The following is a 16,641-nucleotide window of genomic DNA, read 5'->3' as shown; positions in this document are numbered from 1 at the left end:
ATATATATATATATATATATATATATATATATATATATATATATATATATATCTGGCTTTGATGTACTTTTCAAATTCAGTCAATCAGGTAATATTCTTAGCCATTATCTCTTCAATGACCTTCTTGCCCTTTCTTCTCGGTTACCTCCTTTGGAACTGTTATTATTTATGATTGGAACTTACTAGTCATTCTGTTTTTAATTTCTCTTTGTCTCTTCATTACCTTCTGCTTTATATTCTAGGTGATGTCTACAACTTTAAATTCCATTTCACCAATTCTCTCTTAATCTGTGTCTAAATTGCTTTTAAACTATTGAATTTTTAATTTTTAAAAAATTTTCCAATGTCTATGATTTTTCACTTATGGAAGCTTTATTCTGTTCTTTATCAAACTTGCTAGATCCTTTTTAAAAGTATTGTCCTTTCAATGACTTTCATTATGGTTTCTTTGTATTTATTCATGTATTTAATAATTTTGGAGGATATACTGTTACCCTTTCAGATTATTTCATCATCTCAAGTGCTTAGGATGTAGATTCTTTATCATCATGGATTATCTTTTCTAATGCTTTACAATTTTGAATCGTAAACTTTCAGTGTTTTCCCCTCCATCACTGCCCCCTCCATGGGAGTCCTCTGCATGCTGAATTATGGTACAAATCCAGGGACTTTCCTGTGAAGTAGAGCTTACTCACACTTGTCTGAGCGCAGTTTTTGTGTGACTCTCTCGCCTTGGGACTTTTACACCACATGATTACTGTAATTTTGGTCTCCATACCCACGTGGCAATGGTTTTAAGTCTCAGTTTCTCTTGGGAGATTCCCCGGCCCTCACCAGACTTCTGGGTAGAGATAAGCCACATTGCTGCTTCCTTGAGCATTTAGTATATTTTTCTAGTCCTGGAAAAATAGGCAAGGACAGTCTTACAAAGCCCCGGTGTTACTCGAGGGTCTCAGCTGCAGTACTACTCTATCTCCTGTCTTCAAGGTCATATGTCTTGTCACTAAACCAAGAGCTCCTGGTCTCTAGGAGGTAGCCACTGGCCTCCTATGCCCATGGCATCAGCAATGTCCAGGGTTCTCGCTGCAAATTTCTTTCTTTCCCTATAATTTCCTTTTCTTTCTTTCTAGTTCAGTTACATAGGTCCTCTAAAAATGCTGTCACCTTTCATATTTTTATATGTTTTAATAGGAATGAATATGTAGCCCACCATGTTTTCAGAACGAGAGGTCCCCAGTGTTGATGCTTTGGTTCTTTTAGTCTGCACATTTGTTTTTGCCTATTATAATCCCAGAGTTGTGTCAGGAGCTGGGGATACGGTGGTGCGAACACCCGACACAGACTTCCACCTTCTGGCATAGAGAGTGAGTGGATCTCGGCGTCAAGCAGGGGATGAGTTAACCCCGGGGCATGATTCCCAGCTTCCCATGCTCCCAACACTGTCATAAAGCCGGTCAGCTGCCCTCCTGCTGTCGTGTTAGTCTTGGCTTGGCAGCTGCCGGGGCGAGATTCGAGATGTGCTAATGATGAGGCCTAGAGAGCTTCGGAGTAAAGCCGTCAGCTGTTCCCATCTCCCTCTGGCTGAGGAAAATGAGAACAGCTGGAGAACAGGGGCTGCCTGGCTGCCAGAAGAGGTGTCAGTGGAATTCCACCCATGAGCCTTCCAGGAATGTGCACCGGCTTATTCCGAGCTTACAGATCTAATAGGGAGAGGGAGCTGAACAGGAGGGTGAGCCGGTGACGGGAGCACTCGCCTGATGTCTTTGCAACTTGGGGAGTGAAAGCTGTGATTCTGTGTAGAGGGATCTCTCGACTGATTAGGAAACAGACGCCTGATTGCCACCAAAATCTGGTTGTATTGGATGTCGTGCACCTGATTAAGTTTTGCATTCAGTCTCTTAGAGCTGGTTCCTGGAGCATCATTTGCTCGGCTGGGGTGGACAGTCCTCCCGAAGCGCCCTCTCCCAGTTTGCTCACACATTTCAGTCTCTTCCCTTTGCATCTTGGCTCTGCTGCCTTTGGGAAGAGCCTTCATTCTCCTTTCTCCTCGGCACAGCTGAGGACTAAGCCGTTGGTGGCAGAGGCTTGGTAAGAGAGTGATTTCAAAAGAGCGTGGGAGCAGGGACAGGGCGGGAAAGAGTTGGAAAGCCAAATCAAGACAACCGTGCCGAGCGTGAAAGATCCCTAATAGGGCATCTGCCCCTCCTGTGACGACAGTGACATCCGGTTATGAGGTTCCCTTTACGTCTCTCGATGCCACATTCCAGCGGGCTGGGTGGAGGGTGCTGGGTTCTCCCACTAGTTATGAAGCTGACAGGTGGTGATCCATCAGGGCCAGAATTCAGCACTGGAGGGAGAAGTGGCTTTGAGCTCTGCCTCTTTATGGCCGTGTCACCCTGAGGAACCCATGAAATCTCTTCAGACTCGGTTTCTTTATTTGTGAATGAGTAGTGAGGATGCAGCCTCCTGACTGGGATATGGAGAATGACGTATGAGGAAATGCTGGGGACAGGCTTTGTCATTTAAGGTCTTCTTTTTAGATGTGCAGAGGACTGGGTGCCACAGGTTCTCAGCATCCCAAACCACCTCCCCTCCTGCTCTTGGTGGATGGTGTCAGTTGGCCCCAGAGTCCAACACAGGGGGCGGCAGGGGTTTTGGGGAGCAGGGCTGACTGTTTCTTCTCCTCCCACCCTAGGTCTCGGGTTCAGTCTTTGGGCTGAGTTGGGTCAGGGCTGTTGTGTTACCAGGACTGTTTAGACTGTCTGCATGATGGTGACCCTTTTGAATCTCCTGCTTACAGCCAACAGTGATTGTTAGTCTCCTTTTTCCCCAGGGGCCACAGGCTGGTCAGGGAGGAAGGGTTGGAGGGAAAGAATGAGGTGTCAGAGGCCCTGGACAGGGGAATGGATTTCCCAGTCTCCAATTTGCCCTGGGGGGCTTTCAGGGAGGCTGAGGACTAGAACTGAAAGGTAAATAAAACTCAGAGTGCCCAAGGGTGCTGGGCAGCTGTGCTTAAGGACTGCCCTTGAAGTAGGAATCTCAGTGTTGTGGAGGAAGCATACAGGAAGGGCTTAACTGCAGTGTTATTTACCCACGAGAGCAGTGATTTCAGCAGCATAGCCGGGGAGATGCCCTGTAACCCCCTGGTTCTGAACATTACGAATTTAGACATTCCAGAATCTGACAGAAGTGTTCCCTCTAGGACCTAGTGTCAGTGTTATTTTCCCAATTTATAGAAGAAAAAAACAATGTAAAGACTCCTGCTCCCCCTGCCCATCCCCCCCCCCACTAATACGATTTATCTCTTAGTTCCAGCTGCCATCTTCTCAGAGTTGTAAAGAAGCCAAGGAGTTTTCAAAAATATGCACTTAGTCCAACATACAACCAGGTGACACCCAAGGGCTCCTATCAGTTTCTCTGCCTGGAGAACAGCCATCTCTCCTGGGGAGACCACTCTTCATGTAAGGACAGGATTAAGCCATACTGTGAAAGGACCATCAGTAGAGGAAGGGGACAGGGGAGGCAGGGGGGGAGGAAAGGGGGCGTGCTGGGGGCTGAACTAGAGCACGTTATATGCCACACATTTATAATTCATATGCACACATTTATGTTGCTAAAGCTAGTTTTGAAACCAGAGAAATCCCATTTATTAGTCCCTTTATATTGATAAGCCATCACTGTGGCCCCTCGAGGTGTGTCCGTTAAGGTCTCCATCATACAGATGAAGAAATGAGGCACACAGCCCCCCGAGTCAGGACCCAAGTGGTGGTTGACTTCAGAGCCTGATGACAAGCCAGTGGGCTGCCATATGGGGCCACGACTTCCAGGTGTCCTTTGGACTCCCAGAGCTTCTTGGCTGTCTCAGCCTGTGCTGCTCCCAGGGTCCAGGGTTTGCAGAAAAAAACTCGGCTTTCCAGGAAGACTCCTCTGAGGTAGGACAGTACTTGACTCTCCACAGTGGGGTCCTGTGGGCCCAGTTCTCAGGGCCTAACACCGTTGACATTTTTCCTGATTAAAGGGACATGCAGACTTATCAGCTCCACTGCATTTTCTCTGTAGGAGAAACTTTCATAGGTAAGTGTTCCGTCTTATAGGTATGCTAAGTCCAGGTCTCAGCCTGATAGTGTTTACCTCTGACGACCGGAGAAAATATTTATGGAAATTTCAAATGCACATACATGAGTGCATTAGTTACCTGTCATGTGTGACCAATTCCCACAACTAGTCTTAGATAACACTAATGGCCATCCCTTGTTTGTGGGTTGGGAGTCTGCCCACGTGGTACTTACCTCCTCTGATGCAGCTTCTCTTGCTGGCTGAGAACAAGATCCAGCCAGGGCTGAGTCTCATCTGGAGGTTGGCTTGGAAGGATCTGCTGCTGAACGGAGGATCTCAGTTCCTAGATACTGTTGCTGGAGTCCTTTCTCGTGTTCCAAACAAATGCCCTCTCTGCAGGGCTGTTTGCTCCATTGAGGATGCCAGCTAAGGCACCAAGAAGGTCTACTAGCAAAACAAGATCCACAAAGTTTGTAATCTAGTCACAGAAGCCAGTGCCACCTTCTGTTGGTTAGAAACAAGCTGCCGTATGCACCCCTCTTACCTGAACCAGGTGATCCAGGGAGGGAGTGCCAGCAGGCAGGGTGCCGCAGTCTGGCTGGGCACAAAATAGCCGAGCAGCCACACAGCCTTGTAGGTTCAAAACAGGAACTCCTTTATTCTCCGCACTCCCCGCGAACACCAAGCACACGGCCTTCTCCCGGACACACCACACACCAACCGGCAATCCCTCCTCTGGAAATCCCTCCTCCTGCACTTCCCCAACCAACACGAACTCCCCAGCAATCCCCACGAGAACTCCAAAGTAGCAGGCTGAGGCGGACAGCAGGGTCTAATATACAATTGAATACACAGCTTAACATAACTATCATCATCTCAACCTCTCAGTCCTGGCAAAAATGCCATGCATCATCCGGACTTGGCTGTGGCCCTCAACAGCAGGGTCGTGGGGAGCCATGCACATTAGCGAGACAATAGCAGGGGTTCCTGTGGGCGTGGGCCTGGCAGCTGCTGCCTGTGCTGGTAGCAGCTGTTCCTTGCTGCATTTGAGTCTCCCAGCGGCCCCAGCTTCTGTTTTGCCACAGAGTCTTCGGTGTCAGACAGCTCTTTCCCACCCTCACCCCAACACTGGGCGGAGATTTTTGCCGCTTGCCAAGGCCTCCTGTTCTTGGTCCTGGCCACCCATCCCCAGGTGCGGTTCTCCATCAGAGTTCTGATGGAGACCCCTGTCAAGTACTCTCCACGTGCGGTTCTCCATCCGAGTTCTGCCCATGGCAAATCATGCACCTGTCTTCCTGGTTGGAATTTCAGCTCTACGGTGACTGAGACAGTGGCCCACCTTGTTTCCTGCCGGGTCCCTGGTGCCTGGCACCTCTCAGCTGCCCGGTGCACACTGGCCCAGTGAGTGGATAATCCCGCCTCATGTTTCCTTTTCTGTTTGACAGATGTGGCTTACTATAGCTCTGTTCTTAAGCTTTTTGCCTTTGTACAACCTCTCGTGTAAATGAACAAGCACAGTGTGAAGTTCCTCTAAAAAGAGCACATGTCCTAATGTTTGTGTGAAAAGGCAGTAAGGATGGAAAAAACATTTTTAGGAGATACTGCCATGCTGTGTTCTTGAATGCTCACTTTTAAACTGGGTGGACACCACAACACTGATTCAATGATAATCAGAAGGGGTCGCTATGAGTTTTAACTGGTTCCTCTGATCTCCCTGGGAACACTCAGGTGGGAGGGCACATGGAAATAACTCTAAGCGCTGATTTGGGACTGGGTTTTTCTGTAGCTTGTATCTAATGATCAATTGACGGTAAATATTAACTGTGCTCATTTTTTGTTTCCTTTTTAATCTCCCTATCCCCCATTTTAAACTTTAGAAGTCATTTTTGACGCAAATAAGTAAAAACTCATACGGGAGATAAAATGGCTTTCTAAAACAGAGCTCAACCTCAGCAGCTACAAAGGCCAATTCTCACACCAGGATTTTTACTCTGTTTTATGTTGCTTCCTTACATTGGCCTTGGTTTTCCTTTCATTTATGTACATGTCGGGTGATTTCGATGGTTTGGGGAAAAATACATTTTTTATTTACAAAAGTTTGAAAACTTAACAGGGAAGATTATTGTGGATAAACTCTGTATTTCTTAGGGTTATACCCTATTTATCTTTATAATACATTTTTTTCTCCTGGTGTTTCCCATCATTTGGTAAGAACATAAAAAACTAAGCTGGGATTATGCAATATCAAAGAGGTCATCAAAGGAATAAAGAAATTCTTTTTTTGGAAGGGTTTTAATATGGACTACAACTGGATGTCTTAATTAGTTATAGGCCTGCGGATGTGGACTTCAGATCCATTTAGTTTCCACAAATTAGCAACCCTTTAGTTTTCTGTTTATCCTGTTTAAAGTACACGCGTGTGTGCACATATACACACAAATGCATTTACGCACATATCTGGGTTTGATTTCCTACTATTTTACTAAGCGGTTTTGTGTCTGTTCACAAGAGAGATTGATCTGGGGCATTTTTCTTGTTATATTCTTGTCTGGTTTGGGTATCAGTGTTCCACTGGCTTCATAATAAGAGTCAGGAAGGTTTCCCTCCTCCTGTATTTTGTGAAAGAGTTACAGACTGTTGTTATTTCCTTCTTAAATGTGGATAGAATTCATTACTGTAGCCATCTGGGGCAGAAGGTGTGTGGGTGTGTTGGGGAAAGGGTTCATTATTAATTCAATTGCTTTGAGAGATCTAAGGCTAAGCAGGTATTTCTCATTCTTGTGTTAGTTTTGGTCATTTGCAGCTTTCAGAAAAAAAAATGTCCCTATCATCTGAGTTAAATTTATTGGCGTAATATTTTTCATACTGTTTTCTTACCATTTCATGCCCACATTATCTGTAATGAGGTCCCCTCCTTAACTTTTGAAATTGCTAAATCATGTTATTCTCTCTTCTTTTCTTTTATCTTGCCAGGAATGTAACAATTTTATCAATGTTTTCAAACAACTGACTTGGGTTTCAAAGAGGCTCTTGCTGTTTTTACTGAATTCTGAACTTTATTCTTTCTTTCCTTCTCTTTTATCTTTGGCAGACTCCTGTTTTATCTGCTCTTGGGGGGGTCCTTTGACTTCTAACATTAAAGCCATTCTCTTTTTCTAGTGTATCTATTTGGAAATACAAATTCCCTGAAAAGTACTCCTTTTGTCACATGTCGAAAATTTCTATGGAATGTATTTTAATCATTGTTAATTCAAAACATTAAAAATTCCCCTTGTAATGTTTTCTCTGACCTTTGGCTTCTTTGGAAGTATTTTTCTTTTGTTATTTCTAGTTTCATTTTCTTACAATTAGAAAGCGTATCCTTTATGATTGTGATCTTTACACTTGTTGAGGCTGGTTTCAACCCCAGCTTGTAGCTTATATTGGTGAATATCCCATGGGCATTTGAAAAGAAGGTATGTTCTGCAGCTGTTGGACAGGGTAGTAGTCTGCAAATGGCATAGTTAGTTGATAGTGTTATTGAATCTTACATGAGCTTACTGATTTTTGTTTTATCATTTCTAGTGATTACTAAAGGAACAGTAAAACCTTTGATTAAAATTGTCAATTTATCTGTTTCTCCTTTCTGTTCTATCAGTTTTCTTGATGTATTTAAAACTCTTTGAAGGTTTATTCATACATCAATAGGACAGTCCTCTATCTTTGGTAGTAATACTTGTCCTGAAGTCTGCTGCGACTGATCTTAATACACTCTGACTTTCCTATGCTCAGGGCATGCACATGTATGCAGAGTATTTTATTCCATTTTTTTTTACTTTCATCATGTCTATATTGATGTTTATAGTGCATTTCTGGTAAATAGTGAATAAGTTGGCTTTGTATTTTAATCCATTCTGAGGGTATCTGCCTTTTAATTGGAGTATTTAATCCAATTTAATTACTCATAATAGGAGTTAAGTTCACTGTTTTGCTGTTTCTTAGATATTTTCCCAACATGTCCTTGTTTTTTTCCTGTTTTATTTTGCATTGAATAGTATCCCCTGGATGTTAGCTGTATTGCTTAATTTTATTATTATATTTCAGTGGTTTTTATAGGGATGGGAATATGTATCTTGAACTTACAAAGTTATAGAAGGAACATGCATCCATGGGATCCAGAAAGGCTGCATGAAATTGATATGGGCCAGTGTTTTCATCTGGCAATTTTGTAGTTTTATATTTTACATTTAAATTATTTATCCCTTTAGCATTTATTTTTATATAAAGAATGAGAACAGGAATTTATTTATTTTTTTCACCTGGCTACCCAGCTGTGAGAGCCATTGCATTTCAGTTGGTTGGATTTAATACCTGATTATATACTAAATTTCTATAATATGTAGGTCAATCTTCTCACTTTCATTGGCTTGGGACGACCCATCTACTTATGTACTAGTATTCTACTGCAGGTTTACTTATTGCTACCTGATAATTCTACTATCTAGCAGATCTAGACATTTTATCCTTTCAAAAATCTTTCTGAACCTTCTTGATTACTTTCAACATAAAGTTTAGAGTCTAAAATATACCCTGTGGGCAGGACCAAAACTGTGGGTGACTTCCGAGAGGCATAGGCACCTTTTAAAATTTGTCTTGGTATTGCAATTTGTCTTCCAAAGGTTATGTTCATTTATGTTCTTCCTCCCTAGCTAGTGGTGTTTTTGTTATCAATTATTATCATATTTTCTTTGCCAGTTTTCTTGATTCAAATATTTCAACTCGAATTTAAAATTGATTGTTGGAGTTTTAGGAGTCATCAATCAACACCCCCTTTTTCCTCTCAGGTTCAGAACCAGCTGATTGCTCAGGAGGCTGTGTTAGAGATGACACTGTCAACTTACTAGGGTCGGCCCTCTGGGTCTGTGGGTTCCACATCTGCAGAGTCAATCAACTGCAGATTAAAAATATTTTTAAAAAATCTGTGACTATAGTGAACTTACACAGATTTTTTTCCATGTCATCATTTGCTAAATGATACAGTGTAACTATTTACACAGCAGCTATATGGTATTAGGCATTGTAAATGATCCAGAGAGGACTGCAAGCGCACAGGAGGATTTTGTGGGTTATGTGCAAATACTGTGCCATTGTTCGTAAGGGATTTGAGCATCCCTGGATTTCAGAATCCTCAGGGGGTCCGGGAATCCGTCCTCTGTGGACACTGAGGGACAGCTGTGCTGAGAGGTTGATCAGAGAATTTGGCGTCAGGTGTTTGGCCTGTGACTTCTTTACTTCCAGGTTGGAGAGTCACCAGACCTGCTGGCAGTCCTGTGTGGTAGGACCCCATCCCTTAACATGCTGCAGAGGGCAGAGCAGAGCAGAAGGTGCTGCAGAGGAGAGGGAGAACATCATTTTGAGGAGGAATCTATATTCAGTTTTCTAAACAATATGAAAAAAAAAAAACAGTGTTGGATACAGAATTATATTAACTGCTTTTTAGACACCATGGGCCATCTTCATTTCTCCTTCTATTTTAACCCTTTGACTTACTGATTCAAACATCAATAAATATTGATGTTTTGATGTAAATATTTACTGATATAGAAATGGGTATGTCAGACTATCCTCCTGTTTTTGAGACATAGCCAATGTTGTCATTGTATATTACGTGCTTAATATGCTGCTGAATTTAATTTCCAAGTGTTTGAATTATAGTTTTTTTATATCTATATTAAGATGGCAAAGCAGTCTTATATAAATTGAGTATTATACAAATTCGGTGGCTTAAAACAATGCAGCCTGTTTTTAGCATATGCGTAGGGGATTTAGGTGGGCAATTCTGATTTCTGCGAGGCTCGCTGGCATTTGGGGGCACCACCAACCACTGAGAAGGTGACCAGCCCTTCTGCATGTGTCTCGCCGGGTCCTCCTGGAGGCCAGCCTGGGCATGCTCTCCTGGGCCGGAGGAGAGTGAATTATGCTTGCAGTGGGCCAGAGTCCTAAAGTTCCTTTCGTCCTGTCTTTGACTGTGTGTCTGTGTATGTTTAGGACAATAAAAAAACAATCTGGTTTGGAAAGCTTTAAAAACTCTCCCTTATCATTTTCAGGGCCCACTGACTGTATGGGACACACATTAGTCCTTTGCAAAAATTTCACCTTCTTTCATGTTCAGTGACTTCCTCTTAGTTATTGAGTTGATTCTGGTAACTTACTATTTTCTGGAAAATCTTTGACTATACCCATGTTTTCAGATTCATCAGTATAATAATGAATGTGTAATACTTAATTATAACTTAATTTTTATAGCTATATTTATATCCATTTCTCTTTTAAAATTTATTTCATTGCAAATCATGCATATATATTTATGAGATACAAAGGGATGTTATGATTCATGAATACGATGTGGAATAATTAAATAACGCTAATTAACATGTACATTGCCTCAAATATTTATAATGTTTTCTAGTGAGAACATTTGAAATTTATTTTCTTGGAGATTTTGAAATGTGCAATGCTCTGTTATTAGCTTTATTTGCCATGCTCTGCAATAGATCTCAAAACAAACCAGAATGTTCTTATTCTCTTATTTGAGGCTTTTTATCCCTGGGGTCTATTTCCTCATCCCCCTCCATGCCACGAGTCACTGCCCTTTTATCCTCTGTTCCTGGGTATGAATGTGTTGGATTCCACACGAGTGGGAGTGTGTGGGATTGGCTTTCTGTGCCCATCCTAGTGTGGTGGTCTCCACCTTCATCCCTATGGTTGCAAACAGAATTTATTTTTTAAGGCTGAGTAGTATTCTGTTGTGTGTATATATGACATTTTCTCTGTCCAGTGATTTGTTGATGGACACTCAGGATGATTTTGACATACTGACTCCAACTCTTTGGGTTAAATGCCCATCCATGAGATTGCTGGATGATATAATTCCATTTTTGGTTTTTAAAGTAATCTCTGTGCATTTTTCCGTAATAGCTGTACCAACTTACATTCCCCCAACAGTGTACAGGGTTCTCTCTTCTCCACAGCCTCACCCAAACTTGTGTTAACTTTTGTCTTTTTGAGAACAGCTATTCTGGCAGTGTGAGGTGAAATCTCAGTGTAGTTTTAATGTGCTTTTCCCTCATGATTAGGGAGGTTGGGCACTTTCCATACACCCATTGGCCATTTGTATGTCTTCTTTTGAGAAATGTCTATTCAGATCCCTTGCCCCATTTAATCAGATTGTTTTTATTTTTACAGAATTGTTAGAGTTCCTTGTTCACTCTGAATGTTAACCCCTTATTGCATATAGAACTTGGGAATATTTTCTCTCAGTTTATATGTTGTCTCTTCATTCTGTTAATGGTTTTCTTCATTGTGTAGAAACTTTATGGTTTGATATTATCTCATTGGTCTGTTTTTGCTATTATTACCTGTCCTTTGGGGCAAGTCTAAAAGGATCATTCTACACCAATGCTATGTAGATTTTATACTACTTGTTTTCTAGGGGTTTTACAGTTTATAATCTCATGTTTAAGCTTTTAATCTACTTTAGTCGATCTTTTATATGGTGTGAGATAAGGGTCCAGTTTCATTCTTTTGTGCATTGATATGTTTTTTCCAACACTATCAGTTGAAGAGATGATTCTTTTCCCATTGTGTCTTCTTGGCATCTTTGTTGAAAAGTGTCTGTGCCTGCATGAGTTCATTTCTGGGCTCTCCTTTTTATTCCAGTGATGGAGGAATGCCAATGCCATGCCATTTTAATCATGATCACTTTGTAACTTAGTTTGAAATCAAGCCACATGGTGCTTCTGGCTTCGTTCTTTTGCTCACAATGCCTTGGCTACTCAGGAATATTTTGTATTTTCTTATTAATTTTAGGATTTTTATATTTTAAATGACATAGGAATTTGGCTAGGAATTACGTTGAATTTGCAGATAACTCTGGGTGGTATGGACCTTTTAATAATGTTAATTTTTTCTAACCCATGGATAAGGGATATCTTTCTATTTATGTGTCACTTGTTTAATTTCTTTCATTAATATTTTATAGTTGTCAGTGTATAGGTTGTCCACCACATTGGTTAAGTTTATTCCTACATATTTTTGTAGTTATTGAAATGGACTTGTTCTCTTGATTTCTTTTTCAGATAATTCATTGTCAGTGTATAGAAATGCTACCGATTTTCATGTGTGGATTTTGTATTCTGCGAATTCACTGTATTTGTTTATTAGGTTTTTTTGGGTGGAAGTTTCAGTCTTTTTCTATTTAAGATTATGTCATCAACAAACCATGACAGTTCTACTTCTTTTCTTCTTTGGATGCCTTTTATCTTCTCTTTTGCATAATTCCTCTAGCAAGGATTTCCAAAACTCAGTTTAACAGAAGTGGTGAAAGCAGGCATCCTTGTCTGGCTCCAGATTTTAGCAGAATGTCTTTCAGATGTTCACCTTTTTATTACTGATTCAATCTCCTTACTTAGCTCTTGCTTCACTGAGAAAGTTTTTATTTCTCTTTCATTTTTGAAAGTCGGCTTTGCTGGTTAAAATTTCTTGGATGGCAATATTATCCCCTTCAGCAGTTTGAATATATCATCTCACTCTCTCCTGCCTGAAGGGCTTTTGCCAAAAAATCCACTGATAGTTGAATTAGTCCTCCTTTGTATGTAATGTATTTCTTATCTCTTCCTGCTCTCAATTTTTTTTTCTTTGTATTTGACATCGACATTATTATGTGTCTTGGCAAAATTCTCTTTGGGTTGAATTTGATTTGAGAGCTCTGAGTTTCCTGTACATGAATGTTGGCATCTTTCCCCAGATTAGGAAAGTTTTCAGCTAATATGTTAAATATTAACATATTCAGTGTTAAATATGTCTTAACATATGTTTTCTAACCCCTTTTCTCTTCTCTTTCTGTAACTCCTATGATGCAAATATTAGGTCACTTGATGATATCTCATAAATCCCATAGGCTTTCTTCCTCCTTTTAAATTAAAATTTTCTTTTGTTTTTCTGTTTGTATAATTTAATATGTTCTCTCTTTTAGCTCACAGAGTCATCAGCTCGATTATACCCATTGTTGAAACTTTCTATTATACTCTTCAATTCAATTGTTGTGTTCTTCGCCTCTAGGATTTCTATGTTTTAAATGTTTCTATTTCTTAGTCCAGCTTTTTGTTTTGTTCATGTGATATTTTCCAAATTACATTTATTTTTTACCCATATATTTTTTTCATTCACTGAAACTTTTTAAGGGAATTATTATAACTTCATTGTCACCTCAGAGACCTATGATTTTTATGGTCCATTGGTAGAATTTTGCTAGTTTGTTTTGTATGTGTCATGATTTCCTGAGTCTTTGTATCTCTTATGTTAATGTTTTAGTGTTTGCACACTTGAAGAGGCAACCACCTCTTCTGCCTCTTCAGATATTCTTTGGCAGGGATAGACATTCACTATTTAGTCTAGCCTGTGACTCTGGATGGGCCAAATGGGAATGGCAGGCAGAACATTCTTTTAGGTTGTTTAGATGGCTTGGCTTTGTCTTTTGCTCTGAATTCAAATGGGGCAGCTGACTGTGCTCTGACATCTGGCAAGACCACTTTTTGAGTTCTGCAATTAAGCAAAGATGCTGGGTGTTCTGCAGTTGTCTCTGAGTGGGCCAGAGCCCAAGGTGCATATCTTAGCCAGGAATACTGCTATTTGAGCTCTGTGGTTATATAGGGTTGCAGTAGGGTCTCTAAGGTTAGATGGAGTTGCTACTTGGGATGGACAGGACCAGCTGCTATTCCCACTATAAATGTATGGCTGAGGTTTGCCTCCATTCCTAGGTGGGGCCTTGGGGAAAGCTTCAAGATGCATTGAATAGTGTTTAAATTCCTGGGTATGGCAGAATTAACTTCTGTTCTTTACTGAAATGTGAGGTGGCTTGTTGAATAGACAGTCAATGTGCTCTTGGTATAGGGTTTGGGGCTATACCTGGAAGTTATCCATCTAGGGAGCCATGCCAGGTAGAATTTCCTGCCACTTCTGGAAGTGAGCAGCTTGGCATTGTGTAGGTTATGCTGTTAGCTGGTACCCCTGATAGGCATTGCCAGTTATAGGTGCATGGTTATTGCCAAGAGCTGTGTGCTGGTTGCTATGGGATTTGTCGTCTTTCTTTGTTTCTACCTGACCTCTGGTGGTCTATCCCTGCTGACACCCCCACCCATCTTCCTCTTGAGGTGGGCTTCTTGGGAAGCATCTTGAAATGCAAGAGGTGTAAGACTTCCGCCCGTGGTTCTCCCTTTAACTACAGGAACCATGGACCCTGGTGAATCCTCTCTGTGCAATGCCATGATGACTTGGGGGAGGGGGAGAGGTGCTGAGACAAAGTGAGACTGTTTTTCTTCCCTTTCAATGCAGTGTTTACTCACCTCTGTGATCATACAGATATTCAAACCTATTCTGAGCTTTGAGGTTTTCTTCAAAATATTCATGTCTGTGGATAGTTGTAGTTGAAATTTTTATTGTGGGGTAATAAAACTTGGGAACCCCTTCTGCCTTCTTTGCCCATTTCTCTGTATAATTTATCTATTTCTTTAGACTTGTCAGAGATTTAGTTATGGATTTGCTCTGCTAGAGAATTAAATCTGGAATTTACTAATCAAATCTATTGCTTGCCTCTATGGATTCTGATTTAGTAATTTCTGCTATTATTGACTCTTTCATCTTGATTTTCATTGTTTGATTTTCTAGTTGATGCTTAGCTCATCAATGTTCATACTTCTTGATAATAAAAGCATTCTAAACTGTACACTTTTCTGTTAGTAAATTTTTGGTTCCATTCCAGGGATATTGATGTGTAAATTCCTTAAACATAATTTTTAAAGGTTTCCACCTTTAAAATTTTTGCTTCTGTGATGAATAGCTGTTTAAAAATTGACATAAGAGCTCTTATGGGACAGATTTTCTGTGAACTACTGCACATCTCACGACCAATATAAACGTGAAAAACTTCTCTCTCCCTGTTTTGCCACTCCTTCAAATGAAATGAGTCTCAGTTTAGAATTTCATTGATTGAATATCTTTTGTGAGTGCTCATTTTTCAGAAATGTTTAGTAGTTACCTAGACTCTAGAAGTTCCATGGCATTCTCTAGAAGACTTGGACTTTCACTGATACTTCTTCCTCCTTAAAGTCTGCTCTCACAGAGCTGCGTGTTGAAGAGATCATCAGTATGCTCTTGGTATTATTTTTTTCCCCCATTAAAACTCTACTTTTTAAAAAAGGAATGGTTAATATTTTAGTTAAAATTTTCAAATATCATCTGCACATTTAATTACCAGTAAGCTCTATGGAATATAAGGAATGATAGAGTTTTAGAAATACAGCAGAAACTAGAACACCCCCCACCCCACCCCCCTTGAGTCTCCTGGTCCCCAGCCATCCCGCGTTCCCTCACAGAGGCTCACTGAGCACCTGCGTGGCAGAGACCAGGTGTGCTCACTGCTGAGGCCTCCCGGTGGCCTTCGTCAGAGCGCAGCATGGAGTTACCTGGGAGGTGAGGCTTGGTGTAGGGCAGAAGCCAGTGCCTTCAATGGCATCACCCTGGAGTACATTCCAGGACTCGTCCTATAAGAAAGATGGCTCCTGGGACCATGCTGTGGTGTTCTTGGAATCCCGAGAAGCCCCGTGACAACCCATGAATCTGTTGTTTTTGAGGTGAAGAAGGCCAGGCTGGAAAGGGCACGTGACTGGGGCAAAGGCAGGTAGAAGACTAGTGAAAGAGCAGGCCTCCCAAGGACAAAGGGGACCCGACAATGGAGACATCAGTCAGGAAGCTAAACGTGAACACGAAACTGTTTATCAGTATAAATACATTTAAACCTGTCCTCTCAGATTGGCACTGACATTGTTTGGCATGACCCTGGAGATGTGGAACTTGCTGTGAACATGTCTCTTCTGGCTGGTCAGAACATGATCTCGCAGACCAGTGAAAGGGAGTGTCCTCCCCCATCAGGGCAGCTGAAGCCCCAGCTGACTGTTTCCAGGGCGCTCCGTGGGCTGCAGGAGTGCCCGTCTGTTCAGGACTGAGATATGCCCTATGAAGTCTCCCACAGGTATCTGAGCAGGAGTCGGCAGGACTGGATCCCATTAGGTCTGTCTATTCACAGACAGAGCTTACCATTAGCATTAGCATTAGAGGAGTCATAAATCTTTTTTTTTTCTTTTTTCTTTTGCTACCAGCAGCCTTCATATAATTCAGCTCTTCCATAAACAGGTCAAGGGAATTGGCAAATAAAATGGGAACAAAGTCAAGCTAATGTAAACGCAGCATCTGCCTCATTTTATCATCCAGCGCCTCTGTGTGCGGGTTGCTTCCTTGCCCTGACTGCCTTCTTGCGGTCCCCCTTGGTGCCTGCTACCGCCGTCCCCAGGAAGCCCTTCTGCCCTCTGCCCCCCCACCTCTGTCCTTGTTCCTTTCTCCAGGTTGCAGAAGGCGTTGTCCCTAGGTACTCCGCTGTCTTCCCCACAGAGACTGTGCAATCTCTCAGAGCTGCACATGTGACTTCTGATTGTCAACAGCAAGGATCTGCGGGCACACAGCAGGTGCTCCGTGGAAGCTGGCATGTTCTGT

Source organism: Marmota marmota, unplaced genomic scaffold (genome assembly GCF_001458135.2).
Source record: "Marmota marmota marmota unplaced genomic scaffold, marMar, whole genome shotgun sequence".
Lineage (NCBI taxonomy): Eukaryota > Metazoa > Chordata > Mammalia > Rodentia > Sciuridae > Marmota > Marmota marmota.
Note: the sequence above shows the minus strand (reverse complement) of the source record.